We start from the raw sequence: 18,970 nt of genomic DNA, 5'->3' as shown, positions 1-18,970 counted from the left end.
CAGCACACAAGTCAATTTGTCGGGAAATCAGGGTACTTGAGGCCATGTCGGATCGGCCAGGTCGCTACACTGAACTGAGCCAAAGGGGAATTGAGGAAAACTCTTTCCATGGCATCACGCTGAATGGAGGAAAATCAAGCGACAGATCACTCGACCCCAAGCAGTTTTTTCTAACTGTGGCCAAGAACTTGGAGGACCGTATGTTATCTCAAGGAGGCCGGATGCCAGATAAAACTGGATATAACAAGTTCATTGAGGAGTTGAAGGTGCTTTACGCACAATACTGGCCCGAGGACGCAGGTGCGCTGTATGGAGAGACTGAGGTCGAGTCACTGTGTCAGCGCTTCAACATTGCCAACCCGCGCGCAGTCATACGGGCCTACAGAAGGTACAGAGACTCAGATGGCAAAGACCCCCCCGATGAGCTGATGGAGTTACTTGTTGCTGTCAACAGCATTCCAATTGCAAGTGCTGAATGTGAGCGCGGATTTTCACAAATGAACTTGATTTGCACTCCCAACCGTAGCTCTTTGCTCACATCCACCATGTCATCTTTACTCTTCCTAAATCTTGTTGGACCCCCCCTGGCTAAATTCAATCCAGTCCCGTACGTGAGGTCCTGGGTGGCCAAAGGACACAGAACTGCCACAGACACACGCAGTAAAAGTAGAAAAAAAGAGATGGAGGACAATCCGGACATGCTCGTGATGTGGGGTGTTTTAAACAACTAAATATGGTGAGCAAACATACTGTCTATTAATAGGCCGCCGTGCCAATCTTTGAATAATACATTTTTTTTTTACACGTTAAACCTGTTGAGAAATTGATTGCTGGCTGTATACTGAAGTCCCACCTGTGGTGATGTGTTGTTGTTGTGCGTTGTGCGTACTATCCTAAAATAATTGTAAATTATCGTCATAACATTTATACCATGGATACTATTTGAAATCGAGGCTTGTATGTCCCACAGCGTTGCAAGTGGACATTTTCATGTTGTTTTCAGCACCTTTTATGTATACGTTCCGGGACCTGTACGCGTCTCGTCATCCCTGAGCTGTCATGTACTTTGCGTTCCGGCACCTTATGATTTACAAATTAAGCACTGCTCAGATAGCATAAAGCTAATATTGTATTGTACATATGAGTAGAAGGAGAAGGACCAGTGGAGTTACATACTAAACACACCGCCTCTACCTCTCACTCATTGATGCTGCAATGATACTATTGCCTGTTTAATACCTGATAAACCTCCTAAGAATTGCATAATAGAATATTGTAGGACAGAGCTCCAAGACTTCGCTAACAAGATGGCGACGGTGACGTCATTAGAGGACCCGCCCCCGACGACGTCAGCCTATAGAAGAGGATCCAGCCCCCCGCTACCAACCAATGAGAGCACGAGAGCGGGGCGCGTCTTATTTTGAAGTTGTTTATTGTATGGTCGGAAAGGGGTGGTTCGATAAAACATGTTTGTATTGTGAGATCGAGCTCTCTTTTGTTCCGGACCGCCAGACAGTAACTACTGATGAGCTCCACTCAGTCAGTTGCCTGTGGACGCGTGTCCCGGGCTATTGAGCCACAGCTGTGAAACTTTTGTAAAACCTACTGCTGCATCCTTTTATTAAATACTCCTTTTATAACTTTTAAGGGAGTTTTGCTTTCTTTCTTTTAAACCGACTCCTGGGCTTCAAATAAACGAACATTTCTTACACACCCCACAAGTTTTCTATTGGATTAAGATCCGGGGATTGGGCTGGCCATTCCATAACATAATCTTGTTGGTCTGGAACCAAGATTTTGCTCGCTTGGCATTTCCTCTTTGGCATAAGGCAACATGACTTCTTCAAGTATTTTCCTGTACACAAACTGATCCATGATCCCTGGTATGCGATAAATAGGCCCGATACCATAGTGAAACTTCCCCATATCATGATTCTTCCACCATGCTTCACGGTCTTCACAGTGTACTGTGGCTTAAATTCAGCATTTGGGGGTCTTGTGACAAACTGTCTGTGGCCCCTAGACCCAAAAAGAACAATCTTGCTTTCATCAGTCCACAAAATGTAGTGCCATTTCTCTTTCGGCTAGTCGATGTGTTCTTTGTAACCTCTTCAGTACATGTCAATTTTTCAACAATGGGACTTTGCGGGGGCTTATTACCGGTAGATTGGCTTCACATAGCTACATAGTTACAATACTCACAGGTAACTTTAGACCTTCTTTAATCACCCTGGAGCTGATCATTGGCTGAGTCTTCACCATTCTGGCTATTCTTCGATCCATTCGAATGGTAGTTTTCCATTTTCTTCCACGTCTTTCTGGTTTTGGTTGCCATTTTAAAGCATTTGAGATCATTTAAGCTGAGCAGCCGATCATTTTCTCCACTTCCCCTCTTTAATCAACTGTCTAATCAAAGTATGCTGTTCTTCTGAACAATGTCTGGAACGACCCATTTTACTCAGATTTTCAGAGAGACATGCACTTAACCATGTGCTGCCTTCGTGCTTAAATAAGGGCCACCTTTTTTTTCACAGAATTAATGATTTCACTAATTGAACTCCACACTGCTATTGTTTTGAACACGCCCCTTTCAATCTTCAATTCAATTACACAGAATCAGCAGCATGGTTGTCATGACTGTTGGGTCTGTTGGTTTTCTATGACTCTACTACACCTACTAGTAAATTATTTGCCATGTAGAAATATAATTTCAACCGATCAGTTCTGTTGGACTGCTATTATTTTGAACACAACTGTACTGTATATACAGCGCTAACACAATGTGCTTTACAAAATTTCATAGACAATTCACAAACTAAAACAGTAATGTCTCCCCCTTCCCAGTTAATAATCATAACACATGCCTTTGCAATAAAAATAATAAAAGAAAAATTTTAAAAAATAAAAATATATATGTATATATATACGTACAAAAATATATACACATACATACATACATACATACATACATACATACATACATACATACATACATACATACACACACACACACACACACACACACACACACACACACACACACACACAGACACACAGACACACACACACACACACACACACACACACCAGTTGCGAACCGTGTCTATCACAACTGGACCTAGACACACATATTTTGTCAATCCAAACGTACGCTCTCATTCAGTTTAAGGACCAGGGCATTCTATCAAGGATATAGAATACCCTGGTTGAAGGATATTCTTCCCAGAGACCCAGAAAAATATCTGATTGGTTGTATATTTTTTCAAACACAAAACCACCCAAATGCGTAGTGCATTCACCGAGAAAGACAAACACATCAATGTCACAATGAAATATTACAGATCAACAACACAGGGATCATATAATCATATAATCATTTTATTAACCTTTTATTACATTTTATTTGACTAATTAATTCGTTTTTTGTTTTTTTATCTGAGGGTTCTAAGGTGTTCTCTGAATACTTTGAAGGCCCTGATGGTTCACCACTGATACACACAATGAAAATAAATAAAATAAGAAGAAATACAATTCAGTTAAAAGCCAAATTAAAAAAGAGTGTCTTGATTCTGAATGCTGACAGCTGCCCCTCAGGTCCTCAGGCTGTCCCACAGTTGTATTATTATTATTATTATTATTATTATTATTATTATTATTATTATTATTATTATTATTATTATTATTATTATTATTATTATTATTATTATTATTATTATTATTATTATTATTATTATCATGATTTAAATTCCAGTAGATGACCTGAGGTTCCTAGAGTGCTCAGAGGTTAAAATTACCATTAAGAGTTTTAAAAACCAATAAGTATTTTAAAATGTTTGTAGGGGAGCCAGTGCAGAGACTTTAAAATGTGGGTGATGTGTGTTCTGTTTCCTCGTTAAAACACATGCAGCTGAGTTGTGCAGCAGTTGTACGGTTGGTGTAATATTCTTTTTAGGCAGGCCAAAAAGTAGTACATTGAAGTAATAGATTCTACATGTTATGAAAGCGTGCATTAGTGTCTCTGTACTGGCCTGAGAGAGAAATGGTCATACTGCAATATTCCTAACATGATAAAATGCTGTTTTGTTATTTGCCCTTACTGCACCAGAATCTGAGACATATTTGCCTTTGCTCAAAGAGGCTAGATGGGTCGATGGGTTCCAGGATTGGGACTTGTATTCTACATAAATTACATTTTCAATCAATCAAAAACGCTGAAAACTGGATTGTGGATCACAGCATATCGAGTAGGCAAAGGTACAAATCCAACATTCATTCACAATCTATAATATATGGCAACAATTCCACCAAGTTAATTACTTTTTTTTTTGTTGTTGCAGGAAACAATAAAATACAAGACTCATTACATCACAGCATCCATCATGATTCCCAGTCCTCCCTAGTCCCACTCCGCCCCGCAAAGCAGTACCGGAGGGCCGGCCCTTTATTTCTGTCCAATAAAAAAATAAATCAACTGCTAACAGAACTCACATCCAAGAAGTCCTTGTGGTTGCCATGGTAGTAAATAAGGCTTTTTAAGATGAAGGCATGAAGAAAGCTGTTGACTCTCCAGGGGGACGAGTCGAGCCCAGAGGAATGCAATTAAAACCGAGGTAGGGGTCCTCCACATACCTGATGCTATGCTAACAACATGCTGAAGGAAGCTGTAGCTCTCTCTGTGAGCAGGATTGTGTGTGTGCTGTAGAAGGAAGCAGTTTGTTTGTGTGTGTGCGGTTTGAATAGACAAACCCACGGACTGTGTTTATAAAGGTCAAACCAGAACACAGCGTCTGTGTTTGTACACCTACATTTGTTTCATGCCATTTCCCATTGTTTCCCTCTTTTTGACTTATCTCTATAATGGCTGTAAAAATACCTCATGTTTTTGTCTGACTACTGTCAAAACCCTAAATGTATTCAAATTGCAATGATATGTAACACAGATATTATTCAAATGTAAGGTGGTGGAATAATGCTTCTATTATTGATTAGATTACTTGGTAAAGTTACTTGCCCGGAGACACAACGACATTCAGACTGAAGTGGTGATTGAACTTGTGCTCCCCTGATCTGAAGATCAGTGCCACAGCCTTCCTCCCTGATTAAACAACTGCAACAGATAATGTAAAAGAAAAAAAAAGAAAAAGAGTTTTTGCATGTAAGCGCTCTCAGCAGAGAGAGTTTGTGTACGTGTGTGTGTGTGTGTGAGTCTCTGTGTGTGTGTGTGTGTGTGTGTGTGTATTAATAAATAACACTAACAAGAACAGCAGAAGCAGACAGGAAGTAAACACTAAAAGGAAAACGGCCTGGGCTCTGCAGTGTTTAAGGACTTGTTAGTGGAGACTGTGAACATACTTGGACAGTCACAGAAAACCTCTACCAGAGCTGTCTTCCTTTTAAATTCAGTTTTTGTTGCCATAACTCCAATCGTTGGTACACCAGGGAACTGAGTTTTTTTTTTTTTTTTGCTGAAGCAATACCAGCATTTTCAAGTTAAAACAGTCCTTTCAATTACAATTGGGAGTGGAGTCGTTAGTCTGTTTAGTATGTGGCCTTGTAATAAACAGGTGCAGCGAGGCGTCATTATTGGAAATAGGTCACAATGATCAAATTCCCTCTGCTTCATGTCAGCTGTTCTTTCTCCAATAATGACCGCCTCGCTGCACATAATCCCGTACTTCTGGCACTCTTGTCTCCAACTGTTTTGATTTCAGACCGTATGGGGCATTCACTCCTACTATCCATTACATTTCACTTACAATCTTTGATTTGGCTCTGCAAATAGTCAATGTGGTTATGTGTCGAAATAAATCACGAAGAAGTCAACCTATACAAACTTTAACGTGAACATGAAATGTGAAACCTGCCTCCAAAACGTGATTATCAAACCAACCTCTGCTCTCTGAACTCCAGGGCAGGAGTTCTTTCACACCACTGATCAAGGCTAATAAAGCTTTATATCTCCTCTTTTCACAAATATTGATTGACTACACAACATTGCAACAAGCTGCAGCAATTCATTCCAGCCATGTGACCAATTGATCAGTGCGCCTGCTGAGCTGAATAAGACACACCCGGAGTCATCTAATGGGATTATTCATTTAGTCAGTAGACTGCGGACTCAAACTAGCTGTCTGATGAAGTATCACTGTTTGATTTTTTGAAACAAAAAGACATGAAACTTGACAGAAATATATACATTTCTCCTTCATTTAAATATATGTTCTCTATTTAAAGAAAGGAAGGGTATTGCAATGTAAACTTCTGGAGCAGGGACTCGAAACAGAATGAGAACACATGAGAGTTCCACTTGATGGCAGACGCTGGAGGTTTATTAAAAGTTATGGTTAGAGAATTGATGAGACATTTGCTGCAGCAATGAGGTGACACAGCTCCTAAAAAAACTATTCTGAAGATATATCCCCCAGTCCCATGTATTTAGCTAGCTCTGAGAGAATAATCAACCTTCTGCATAACAAGTTAAACAGGAAAAGCCCTATGACTCCTGTCTGTGGCCACAGCCTGAGGTCCAGCTCCATCCGACTAAAGAACAACTTTTTCCTTCGGGCTGTCAGGAGGCTGAACCCTCTTCCCATACAATTGGAGGTAGGGTGCCATGACATAATAATGACACACGGACACAGTGTGAAACTTTATGGAGAACAAAGATATTAAACAAAAAGTCGGAAAGACAAAGTGACGATTGCAGAGACAGAATGGCAGGGACAGAGAGACACAGACAGACTGATGAAAAGGGTGAGAGAGCAGAGGTGTGTGGAAGAGCGGCAGATGGTGTCTGCTGCCAGTATGGGAAGCTGGGCCAGATAATTGGTGTCAGAGTCCAGCTGAAGAACCAGCAGTGTTTCTGAGAACAAAGGTGCACAAAGACTGATAAAGACCTGAATAACAGCTCTGTCAGAGCATGAACTCGAGGAGCTGGAAGTCAGCTTCAATTTGAACTCGCAGAGAATAAATATGAGAGTTGACTTTAAACCATCTCCTATAGAGAGGCAGGAGACAAAAGGAGGAGATTTCACAGGCAGTTGGTCAGCAGTGGTAGATGTCGCAGTACTAATGCCACAACTCAAAGGCGCTTTAATACCTTGAAGTTTTGGTTTTATTGCATATTTAATATATGGTACATTCACAGTGTATCAAGCAGCCATTTTCATAAACAAGCATAGACAGATATAACAATAGGGACAGAACCTAAATAAATGTTAGGGTTAAAATGATGTCACTTATATTAAAATATATCACTCTGATATTGTGAATGAAGCCCAAGGGCCTCATTTATAAAGCTTTGCGTAGGATTCAAGTGAGAAGATGGCGTACATACGAACAAAGGAAGTAAATACGCAAAAAAATATTCCGATTTCTAAAACAGTGCACACGCACGTCCTACGCCGGTTTCCCTTTATAAATCACCATCAATTCTAAATGGAGCTCAGCTTTTGCGGACTTCACTTAACGCCCATATTTGCCTATAAATAGTCAAAGAAACGTCCCGTATGAATACTCATTTAGACTGACTGCCTGACAGAACAGTTAAAAAAATATATTCCACACCAAGTAAGATTTTGGTTCTTGTTGGGGGGGTGCAGACAAGTGAATCATATTGTTTGGTGGACGCAGTTTGAAGATAACAAAGAGCCTCAGAAAGTCGGATCGTCAACAAAATAAATAAATATGCAGACCGAATAAGTTAATGGCAATACACACACAGCTTCACACAGGCAGAGTCCGTGTGCCCCGCACCCCCTTGATAAGCTGTCAGAAATGATCGGGGAATCCCTACGGAGTCATGACTGGGAGGGAGAGGGGGGTTACACCTCTGCGTCTGGCACTCAAATGTAACATACTCTTCCTTCCTTTTTAGAAATGATATTAGATTATAACTGTATATAGTAAAACCATGCAATCGTAAGCAAAACGGGGTCAGTTAAAACGTAATTCTATTTACCGCATCATTTATGAGAATACATTTCATAACATGTAAGAGAACATATTCGAGGGGGGGTGTTCAATAACATATCCGTATTTATTTATTTCTCAAAGTTATGTTTTGAGTGTGCACTCAGAAGTCTCAAACAGGCGTTTGTTCATTTTTGCAAATGAATTCTTCATATATGATACATGAGAGGTAATATTTCGATTTATGGTATTATTCCACATGTTTCTCTCCATTCTTCTTTCTGCCAATGGTGTCGCAGTTTCTCATCTCTCCCATTTTTGAGCATATGCATGGGTCAGAGTGTGCGTGGTGGACCGCACATTTCCTGTCAAGTTTGTTTTTTTTAAATCGCAAAGAGTGCTTAGAAATTGGTGTAGGCCTATTTTGGTCATTCGCCACGTTTATAAATGAGGCCCCAGATCTGGACATCATTTCAACACCGGACACCATATTTCAATTTCAGCAAAAAAGTCAGGTACTATGCATTAGCAGTAGGTTTATTAAGCATTATAGACATGGGTATGATTTAATTAGTCCCTTTCCCCCAGCGGTTGGTTGGCCGCAAAGGTATTGGTTTGAACAAACTTCAAAGAACACAGAAACAAACTTTAATGACTTCAGATAAATCAGCAGGAATAAATTCAAAAGAACGGTACTGAGAATGTCTACTGGAACTCAATCAAATATTTTTTAAAGGGGGAATGTTAAACGTTTGAAGTTGTAGAAGAAAAGCACTTGATGGTGGAACTGGACTGAAGTTCTGCTCAAACAGGGAATATGTCTCATTAAGAAAAGAAAAACTAATAACTTTAGTTTAATTTCTGATCCTTTGATTAATACCTAATTAATATATTTGGAAAACATATCAGCTCTTCTGAAGCATTAGTTTATATCAGATTAATACAAAATTAAAATGGAGTAGTCTTTTAGCCGTACAGGAGAACTTTATCATCAGAGTGGACAACTTCCAATTTAGCTCTTTGCTAATTTAAATGGGGATAAAATAATTTCATTTGGCTTCTCCTTCAGAACTTCAGAATTGGACTAGTCCAAATTATAGTTTATTGGATATCTGATATATTTGCAGCACAGAGGTACATCTTTAACAGTTTGCTGGCATAAAAGCCCAATGATCTAACATTTAAATAGTCTGGTGCCTCATGCCATTTATTTCCACTTCTGTTCCCCATTTTGTTAGATACTGTTAATATATTAATATATTAACATCAGTCTCAATAATTTACTAAATTAAGAAAGATTACACAGTTGTTAAAATAACAAAGTGTCCGTCCTTAAAGAGGGGTTCTGGTTCCATCTTGAATACATTGGAATGTTATTAGTAAGATGTTCATTTCATTGGCTCTTGTATGGAACTGATATCCTGCCATAACTCTACAAATAAACTACACATGTTTTACAAATGTCCTGTGAGTCACTAACAAACACAGTGTGGTTTACAAATACAAAACACCATCTACAAACTAATACATTTGGTTTTGCAAATAAAAACGTATCCATCAAACAAACACATTACATTGCTCTAATAAATCATGTTTCATACACAAATACAGCATAGCTTTTACAAGTACAAAACATTGTTTTCTACGAGTACAAAAATAGGGGCCTTGTTTGGAGTATTCTCTTTTGAGTCACACTGACTTTGAGCACACTGTCAACATCTGTATACTTTTGTATGTTATTCATTTAAGTATTACTTTTTTATAATTCTTTGTTGTATTTATTTGTATTTCTTCCCTAGGGATTATGTGTTTGTGTAATGTCTGTTTGGGGAGTAGGGTGATGTGAAGCAGACTACATGAACTAGTGTTTGTTAGTGAATCATAGGGCATCTGAAAACATGTATAGTTTGTTTGTATAGTTATGGCAGGATAATAGCTCCATATTTGGCTCTGCTTCTTTTTACTTCCTCTTTTATGTTTTACTCTATGTAAAGACTTTTAAAATGTACTGTTCGAAAGGCCTCAATGAATAAATAAACTCAAATGCATCAGGTGTGCACATTTTGGTACTTACTGTCCATATTGGTGAAATGAAGTGTCATGTAATCCATCTGTTTCCTGTTTAATTTCCTCCCTTACTGCTGCACACGTAATGGAGACGTTCAAGGAATGAAGTGTTCTCCGTGCACACTGTTGTTCATGTATAGCCCCTTTTCAATTATTGTTAGCTTGTTTTCCAACATTGAAGTGATCAATAACTGTGAAATGTGTACGAGAGGTATTGTGCAGTTTGTAGTTTGCTAATATAATATTTCACTACCATGACAATTGAAGACCGAAAATACATCCATTTGTTTTTAGGGGCCAATCACGCAAGTTAAGCAAAGGTGAAACTTGACCTTCAAGTCTGCCAGAGCTCACATAAAAACAGAAAAGGTTTTCTTAAATTCCCCAGTTGCACTGCTGACCATCAAGGAGTTCTGGACTGATTCCACTGGGATTGAGGCTTTCATAGTTTCAGGCCTGCTGCAGCTACCTGGATGCACGCATTCTCTAACATCCAGCATGGTGTGACTCAACTGAAACCAGTCTGGTTGTATAAAAGTCTATGAGAAAAAGGCCTTACCTCTCAAACAAAAAAATATGACTTCCTTAGTCCCACGTAAAACCAGAACTCTAATCTCTACTCTATTCTCTAACCTTACCTTTTTCATGTGAATTAGATACTCATCGTACGCCAGCTTCCTAACCAAAATCAAAACCTTTACCATGCCTTAGTCTGAGTAAGGCTACCTTTTTTATAAAACAACAGGGAATTTATAGGCTAACACACGCACGCACGCACACTTTATGCATTAGCATAATACATTCTTAAGGCACATGAATATAAATGAACCCACAGCTACATATAGATTCTGTACAAAGTAGAAATACACATTCATACGGTGAAAGGGTATAGTACAGTGTCCCGAGAGCTTAATACATTTAACATTAAGAAAACACATGCAAAGGAAAAAATATTCTCCAATTTGGAAACCCACCAAAACATACATTTGTTGGCACATGCTTGACATTTCAAATCATCCAAGGATGCTCACAAGACAATATAAAGTGTTTCCAGTAAACACTCAACAGTGATGCACCTTGCTGGAACACGCTTGCTTCTGTTGCTGTTTGTGCACTATAAAGGATTTTGAAGTCAGCTCCATCTCAGTTGTGTTTAAAAATTACCCAAATAATAATTGATTTATAACTTAAATAAATGATTGTCATTTTCAGGTTGATCTTAGTATTTCCTGCCCCTACTGGAACATGTCTCCATGCTTTAATGTTCAGAAAGCTCTGTATTTTTCCCATACTGCCTGTGCTGCAGCACCTCTTCTCACCCTCTGTCTGAAACCAGAGTCCAGTGTGCTGTTATTGGTTAGCTGGCTGGCTCTGTTTTGATTGGTTAAATGCTTAAAGAAGTCACACCCCTTAGCCTATCACATACAATGTGTTAGAGTGCTAGCCAATAGCACCAATTTTCCTGCAGGCCATTTTCAATTGGCCCTCAGCAAATTCTAAAAGTATAATGAGATATGGCCTACACATGAAACTTGTGCTTTTCTTATATTGTCCTTCTTAAATATATATGTATCTATACATTACACTGTAGTATTAATGTGTGAATAAGCCCACTTTTGAAATCAATTCAGTAGATTAAAGTTGAAAAATGTTCTCCTATCAGCGTCTGATACTTCAGCATTGTGGTTGTCTGCTGTCATGAATTTAAAACTTTTTTTTTTTTTTTAAAGGAAATTAATTTACTTTTTAGCAACATATTTACAAAACACTTTTTAAATCTTGTTGTTTTCATTAACATCTTTTGGCTGCTAAAAGCGTATTGTCTTTGAACAACTGGATGCTTAATTATCTGAGAAACAAACTGAGCAAACACTAGCAGTAGAACAGGGTCTGCTGGTATTTAGGATGGAGTATTAGTGCTTGCGATAAAATAAAGCTATAATCTGTGCTCTGCATCAGTAAAGCAAAATGATTAGGAGTATTAGGAGATTAGGAGTGCACAGTTTGCAAGGTTGCACTGTGGATGGAAAGACACGCTCTGAGTGCTTACACTAGTTCAAGGTATCAACTAAATACACTATCTGCATCAGCGCTCAGACCTTTCCATCAGCACTCGTTCAACTGATGGACTAGAGATCAATCAATCTGTGTCTTTTCATGCTGTGGATGGTGATCAATAAAAACCACAGTCTCTGCCTGTCAGTTAATCCGGGGAAAAGCAGCATTCAGTACTTGTGAGATATACAAATGAAGTCCTTCATGCCACCTTAAAACAGGAGGGACTGTTCAGTGGCTCATCAGTAATAATCACATTATTCATAGGCATAGCAGCAGTGCCATATGTTCACAGATGTGTCCGACATGCCTGAGTTACAACATTGATGAGACCGAATCCGAACATAATCCTCACATCAGAATGTGCCGGTACACTGTTTTTCAACAGACATTTTAAATACCAGCTTCAACGATTGTCAATCACTGTCTCATTCAGGAGGAAGGGTCTGCTGGGCTGCATGAATGTAGAAAAATTAATAGTGGCTTACATGGGGTAAGTTGTTTTGAAATCTGAAAGACCAGTGGCGGCTGGTCCATCTCTCTCCAGGGGGGCTATACCACACTTTAAGCCATTGCTCACTAACCAGTGGACCGCAGTCTGGGTCCAGACCCTGACGCAGACCTATACGGACCCGGACCTATAATCAATACATTAATAAGGGATTTTCATTTTGACGGGGCGATTCCATTTTAACCGGCACCGACAGGGGGCGAATGAGACGAGTGGGCGATACAGGGAGATCAACACAAGAAGAAGAGACAAGTTAGCGGGAGACAGAGAGAAAGAAGACTGAGAGAAGAGTGAGTGAAGAGACGAGTTAGCGGGAGAGAGAAGACGGAGAGAAGAGTGAGGGGAGAGAAGGGTTAGTGGGAGAAAGAGAGAGAAGGCGGGGAGAAGAGTGAGGGGAGAGACGAGTTAGCGGGAGACAGAGAAGGCGGAGTGAAAAGTGAGGGGAGAGACGAGTTAGTGGGAGACAGAGAGAGAAGGCGCTCATTGGAGAACCAATGGAACTGGACCTTGTTTAATTTTAGTTGAATATCCCTGATTTAAGCTAACGTATACCCAAAGTTGAAACATACAGTATGTCATTTTACAATGCATGGCTAGCTCAAAAGCACCACAGAACTTGACACAGTCTATTATTTTGGAAAGGATGTGCCTATTTTTGTCAACTTCCTTATTATTCTTTCTGATCCCTATCCAGTAGCCTTCATTGAGTTGGACAGCTATGTTTACTTTCCTAAACATGGCTAGTCGCATAGCATTTTCCATAGTAATGTGTTTTTTTTTGGACTCTAGTTTGTTAATGAATTAATTTGCTAATTACAAGACTTTTGGACACAACGAAACTGAATGACGTGGATTATAAATATATCGCAGTTAAACACAATCTTTAACTTCTCTTTACACAATATGTCTCTTGATGTATGTTTTTTTTTTTTTACAAATCGCTTTTTGTTTATCGTTACAACTACGACTCCCAATGTGCATTGCGACTGCATCGCGCTGGGAGAGTTGACGCTCACATGAGATGGCCATGTCATGTGACACGATTCGAGAAGATTTTTAGTGAAAACACTAGGTTTTGCTCTGTGGACCAACGTGGCATTACACCTTTTCTGTGAGTATGTTTTTATATTCTCTTAAGTAAAGTTGTCAACAGCTTTAGCTGTGTTCGAGAACAGTTAGCAAATTGCACTGTTCATCATACAATGCTAATGTTAACTCTGGGCTTATTCACTTTAGCCAGCTAGCTTAGCCTAGCACCGAAGCAGAATTCAATTAATTGTTTTTTTACCGTGGTTCACCAAATCGGTGAAAAAATTTGATTTGAAAAAGGGCACTTCTCTAATAGGTGCTCAAGCCCCCTTTTGGGTACTATCTCTGCATGTCACTGGAAGATACCATCATAAATCACAACCAACCATCCAAGCCACTGTGCAGTGTTCCTCCAGCAACACACCCACTACGCACACTTCCTTTATTTAATGTGTGCTGCCAAAATGTTAAACCAAGTGAAGAAATACTTTGAAAAGAAAAATGTGGAGAAAATCACATGTGAAGCGATGTGGGGAAGAACATATGGCTGTTTTTTGACAATATTTCATAAAATCTTTGAAATCTTTGAATTTTTTTATACTGGGGAGGAATGAGAAGGGAAGTTGTTTGTGGAATGCTACATGATTTGTTTTCTGCTGCTTTATACTGAATATGTAATGATGCGACTAAAACGATTTTGAACCCCACCTTTGAACATAAGCAGCTTGGTGGCCTGGATTACTGACTACCTCAATGCAGACCTCAGTATGTCAGACTGCAGGGCACTGTATCTGATGTGCTGGTGAGCAACACTGGAGCCCCCCAAGGAACTGTGCTGTCACCATTCTTGTTCACCCTCTACACCTCTGACTTCTGCTTCAACTCCGGCCCATGCCACCTACAGAAGTTCTCCATTGACTCCTCCATCGTCAGCTGCATCACAGATGACAATGAGGAGGAGTACAGGGCACTTCTGGAGAACTTTGTAGGTTGTTGTGACAACAACCACCTCCAGCTCAACATCAGCAAGACTAAGGAGCTGGTGGTGGACTTCAGGCGGAGCAAGTAGAGGCCTCTAACCCCCATCACCATCAGGGGGGAGGAGGTGGAGGTAGTGAACACCTACAAGCTCCTGGGAGTGCACTTGAACAATAAACTGGACTGGAGTGACAACACTGATGCTCTCTTCAGGAAGGGACAGAGCAAGCTGTTCTTCCTGAGGAGGCTCAGCTCCTTCAACGTGTGCACGAGGCTGCTACAGACGTTCTACCAGTCCATGGGGGCCAGTGTGCTCTTCTTTGCCGTGGTGTGCTGGGGGGGAAACACCAACCAAAGGGATGCTGACAGGCTGAACAAGCTGGTGAGGAAGGCTAGCTCTGTAGTTGGAGTTAAACTGGACAATCTGGAGGAGGTGGCTGAGGGGAGGACGAGGAGGAAACTGGACAGTATCCTGGATAACCCCTCACACCCCCTCCATGCAGAGCTAGTGAAGATGAGGAGTACGTTCAGCCACAGACTCATCCCACCTCGGCACAGCACTAAGCGCCTGGGAAACTCCTTTGTGCCTCTAGCCATTAGGCTGCACAACAAGGGGGTAACCATGTGACCCACTGACAATAACCCGGGCTGCACATAACACCTGCACTTTTGCACTATAACTTTGACCTGTACTCTCTTTTTGCACATGTGTATATTTTTGACAATACTCTCATTTCTTATCTGTATATATTTTGTTTTAGTTTTTAGAATTTTAGAATTTGTTATCTTTTATTTTAAATGTGTGTTTCATATCCCTGTGTGAACCTGTTGTGTTTTTCCTCTTCTCTGTTGTTGCTTAAACACTTGAATTTCCCCACGGGATTAATAAACTTACATCTTGTCTTATCTGATCTGATCTGATCTGATCTGATCTTATCGTATCGTATCTTATCGTATCGTATCGTATCGTGTCGTATCGTATCGTATCTGATCTCATCTTATCTTATCTAATGAACGCTGTGTTATGCAATGTTCTTACTACATCAACAGTACACCAGAGCATAAAGCTATTAGTTGCCTGGTCATTGTTTAAAGTCTGTCCAAGCACTCATTAACAACTAAATGTTTTGGTTCTTTTTGTTAAAAAGAACCTGAACCACTGAGCCGTGATTGTGAGAATAAGACCGGACCTGAAACATAAATTGAGCCATGTTATAGTCCGTTTTTGTTTTGTGGTAAGTAGGAAAGATATTTCCTAACCAGAGCTGGTATTGGTTCAACAGCCACAATGTAAATGCGTACATTTCCCTGATGTTGGACTAATAAAGGATTACATTAGCACCTCCAGCAGTTGTTTCCAGAGGAAGTCTACTATCTGCGGTCTGGTGAACCCAACAGTGGATGAATGGCTACAATTTATTTTGCAGATAACAGAGGGAGGTGGATCCTTTGTGAACAGATACTGTCATTACTGCGGGATTACATGAACTGTCTGATGTCTGCTCTTATGCACTGATGTCCATTATTCAGACAAAGAGCTGATGGCTCAGAAGAAACCCAGCTGTGTGGATTTGCATGTGTGTCTTCGAGGGATTCACTTAACTCAGTTATTGTTTTCACAAGCCTGATCCCCAAACTCTCTCAGATATCCAACAATGCATCCCACAATTCTGTATTTGCCTGTTTAAACCACTTTCCCGTCTTAACATACAGCCCATCATTTATCCAGTCATTATTAGTAGATTCCACAGGCTGTGACCAACTGCTGAGATCTGTTGAATGGAGTTTAATCTCTGGATCAGATCCAGACTGCTATCTGTAACAATTCCAAAAGTGTAAAAAGGGATATATTTACCCTTGTCATCCAGCCACTTCAATTCTTCCTGATTCCTGAAACAACAACACAAAAATTAAAAGTTTTGTTAATTGTTTGTTACAACTTTTGTTGCAATCAACCAATATTGTGTAGTGCTTTTATCTAGAAGCAGCAACATTATGGAAACACTCTTCAGAATATGATCTGTGTGTGTGTGTGTGTGTGTGTGTGTGTGTGTGTGTGTGTGTGTGTGTGTGTGTGTGTGTGTGTGTGTGTGTGTGTGTGTGTGTGTGTGTGTATGTGTGTGAGTGTGAGTGTGAGTGTGAGTGTGAGAGTGAGTGTGTGTGTGTGTGTGTGTGTGTGTGTGTGTGTGTATGTGTGTGTGTGTGAGTGAGAGAGCCCATTATAATAATCACTGGGTGCAACACTTTGGCTAACTTAAATAGTTTTAGTCAATAATGGAGCTTTATGGCACAGAATAAAGAGAGTGATCAGGCCTGAATTGCTGCACTGAAACACGTAACACTTCACTCTACAATCTGTCAAACATTTAGTACAGCATATAGAGAAAGAAGGGGCAGAAGAGGAGGATGACATGCTCAGGCATTCATTCGTCAGATTTGATGTTGTGAGAATATAGCTGAACCCCCTGAGTCATCACGGCACCAATTCTCATTTCATCTTTACACATCCGTTGCCAAACTGCATATTTTTGCAAGAAGAAACAGACGACTTGAAAATGGAATCACTTTAAAAACGCAGCAGCAAATGTGTGAAAAAATATGTTGGGGTGTACCACACTTTACCTACCGTTTGCCCCCTTTTAAGTTTGAAATCAAAAATAAGAACCAATGTGTCTCTCACACACACACACACGCACACACAGACACACACACACACACACACACACACACACACACACACACACACACACACTGTCTCAGACTCCAGTATTCATCATGTCAAGGCCTCCACTGCTAATCATTGCCAAGATTGTGCATCATAAAAGAGAAAGCAGGTGTCTGATCTAATCATCTGTAAACCATACTGCATCTAAACAAGCATTATCCGATATAATTATATTATCAGTTTTTAATGCTGAGGCGTTTTTAAAGATGATGGCAGAAAACAAGCAGTGAGGGCTCTTAACAGTTCATCAGACGATAGCTGAGCAATGTAGAAGTGCTGGCGTGAGGAGTGGAATCAAGGGAAGGGTAACAATCTATTATTGTGTTTCCCTTAGTATATGGGCTAATGGCATGCAGCAGGGAAAGTTTTTATGCTGATGACAGTGTACATAGTTTAAAGTATGAGTAAAGAAGTAAACAAGGGAAGTGCTGAGGCATGAATTTATTAGCAATGTGTCCAGCAGACAGGCAGGCTGGCTGCAGTACCCACACATATAGTATATTCACTTCATAAACATCCCAATACACACACCACCAGCAGGCCCAATCATGCCCTAACAAGCATAGTATCCAACAAATTAGAAGAAAGGGTTAAATGATGTACATATGTTCTCCTTATATAAAGTAATTAACAACCTACAATAACAATGATGCATCTTTAAAAGGAAGGGTTATATTTGAAATACAGATGAAACCAACTAAAACAGAACTACATTAATGCTGGAAAAAAATTAAAACATAGCCATCCATCCAATTTATTATTGATATGGATTTGTTGTGCCATGTAATCCATGTTGTCCTGCCTCACATGCTAATACACTGTCATTTTTCTTTTAAAATGATCTGCTATGTCTCTTATACAACAGGTATTATGTCTTTGAGGATTTGTTTCAAGATAAATATATCCATTCGATGGAAATGTTTTCTTAATTGATGTGGAAGTAACACTGCAAGGTGATCACAGCGAAGAGCAACACCACACCCTTCAGCAGCACACACACATTTCACAGCCGAAAACAGCTCAGTCTCATCGGAGAGGAACCAGTAACATGACTCATCAGCACCAGTCACCTGAGGATACTGCGGCTAAGGAATCAGAGGGTCAAATGTCATAGTTTTGTCAGTATGTGAGAGTGAAGCTACTTTGTCTGTCTGAGCTTATTTTCGAGAAACAACTTCCTGTTGCTGCTAGAAATGAGCATAAGAACAACAAGACTACAGGGTTCAGCAATGCAGGATGACCAAAACCAACAGAAACACGTGGCAAAAGCAGCACTGTGGAGCTGGACAAGGTTGGGAGATAATGGAAGTCAAAGTACAACAAAACTCTAACTCCAAAAATAACTTCCACAGTCAGCATTTTCAACCATTCAGATTGGCTCGCCAACTTGGCTAGAAGAAATCTTCTTCTTCGAGTTGGGCCAACAAGACACCGCAGTAGCAGAGGCGGCTGGCCCATAGGGGGCGCTGGGGCTCTGCCCCACCAGCTGTTGAGGGGAAAAAATATTTTTTGCATATTTTTTTTTAAATCAATGTCAGTTTTACTTAATAGTGTGTGTGCCTACATGCAATTTAAATCATTTAAACAACATTTTCACCAACTAACACTCATTGAACAGTGAATTTCCACTGACAGACAGTGTATCATTCTCTCATGGGGCGATCGGCAAAGTGCCCCTGACCGGCAGCTAAACA

At 40.0% G+C, this 18,970-nt stretch overlaps 1 protein-coding gene across 6 annotated transcripts in view; it reads right to left on the bottom strand.

Annotated features, from left to right (window-relative positions):
* si:cabz01090165.1 (uncharacterized protein LOC100333421 homolog) overlaps positions 1-18,970 on the bottom strand; it is a 315,307-nt gene that overhangs the window by 179,545 nt on the left and 116,792 nt on the right. For 3 of the 6 annotated variants that reach the window (XM_063907237.1, XM_063907238.1, XM_063907246.1), the window contains exon 2: positions 16,407-16,441. The exons of the other annotated variants lie outside the window; for them this stretch is intronic. The gene's annotated coding sequence lies outside the window, so the exon portion shown is untranslated. The remainder of the gene's footprint in view (positions 1-16,406; positions 16,442-18,970) is intronic. 6 annotated transcript variants of the gene reach the window in all.

Source organism: Eleginops maclovinus, chromosome 18, assembly GCF_036324505.1.
Source record: "Eleginops maclovinus isolate JMC-PN-2008 ecotype Puerto Natales chromosome 18, JC_Emac_rtc_rv5, whole genome shotgun sequence".
Classification (NCBI taxonomy): Eukaryota; Metazoa; Chordata; class Actinopteri; order Perciformes; family Eleginopidae; genus Eleginops; species Eleginops maclovinus.
Note: the sequence above shows the minus strand (reverse complement) of the source record. Positions and strands in the feature narration are given on the sequence as shown.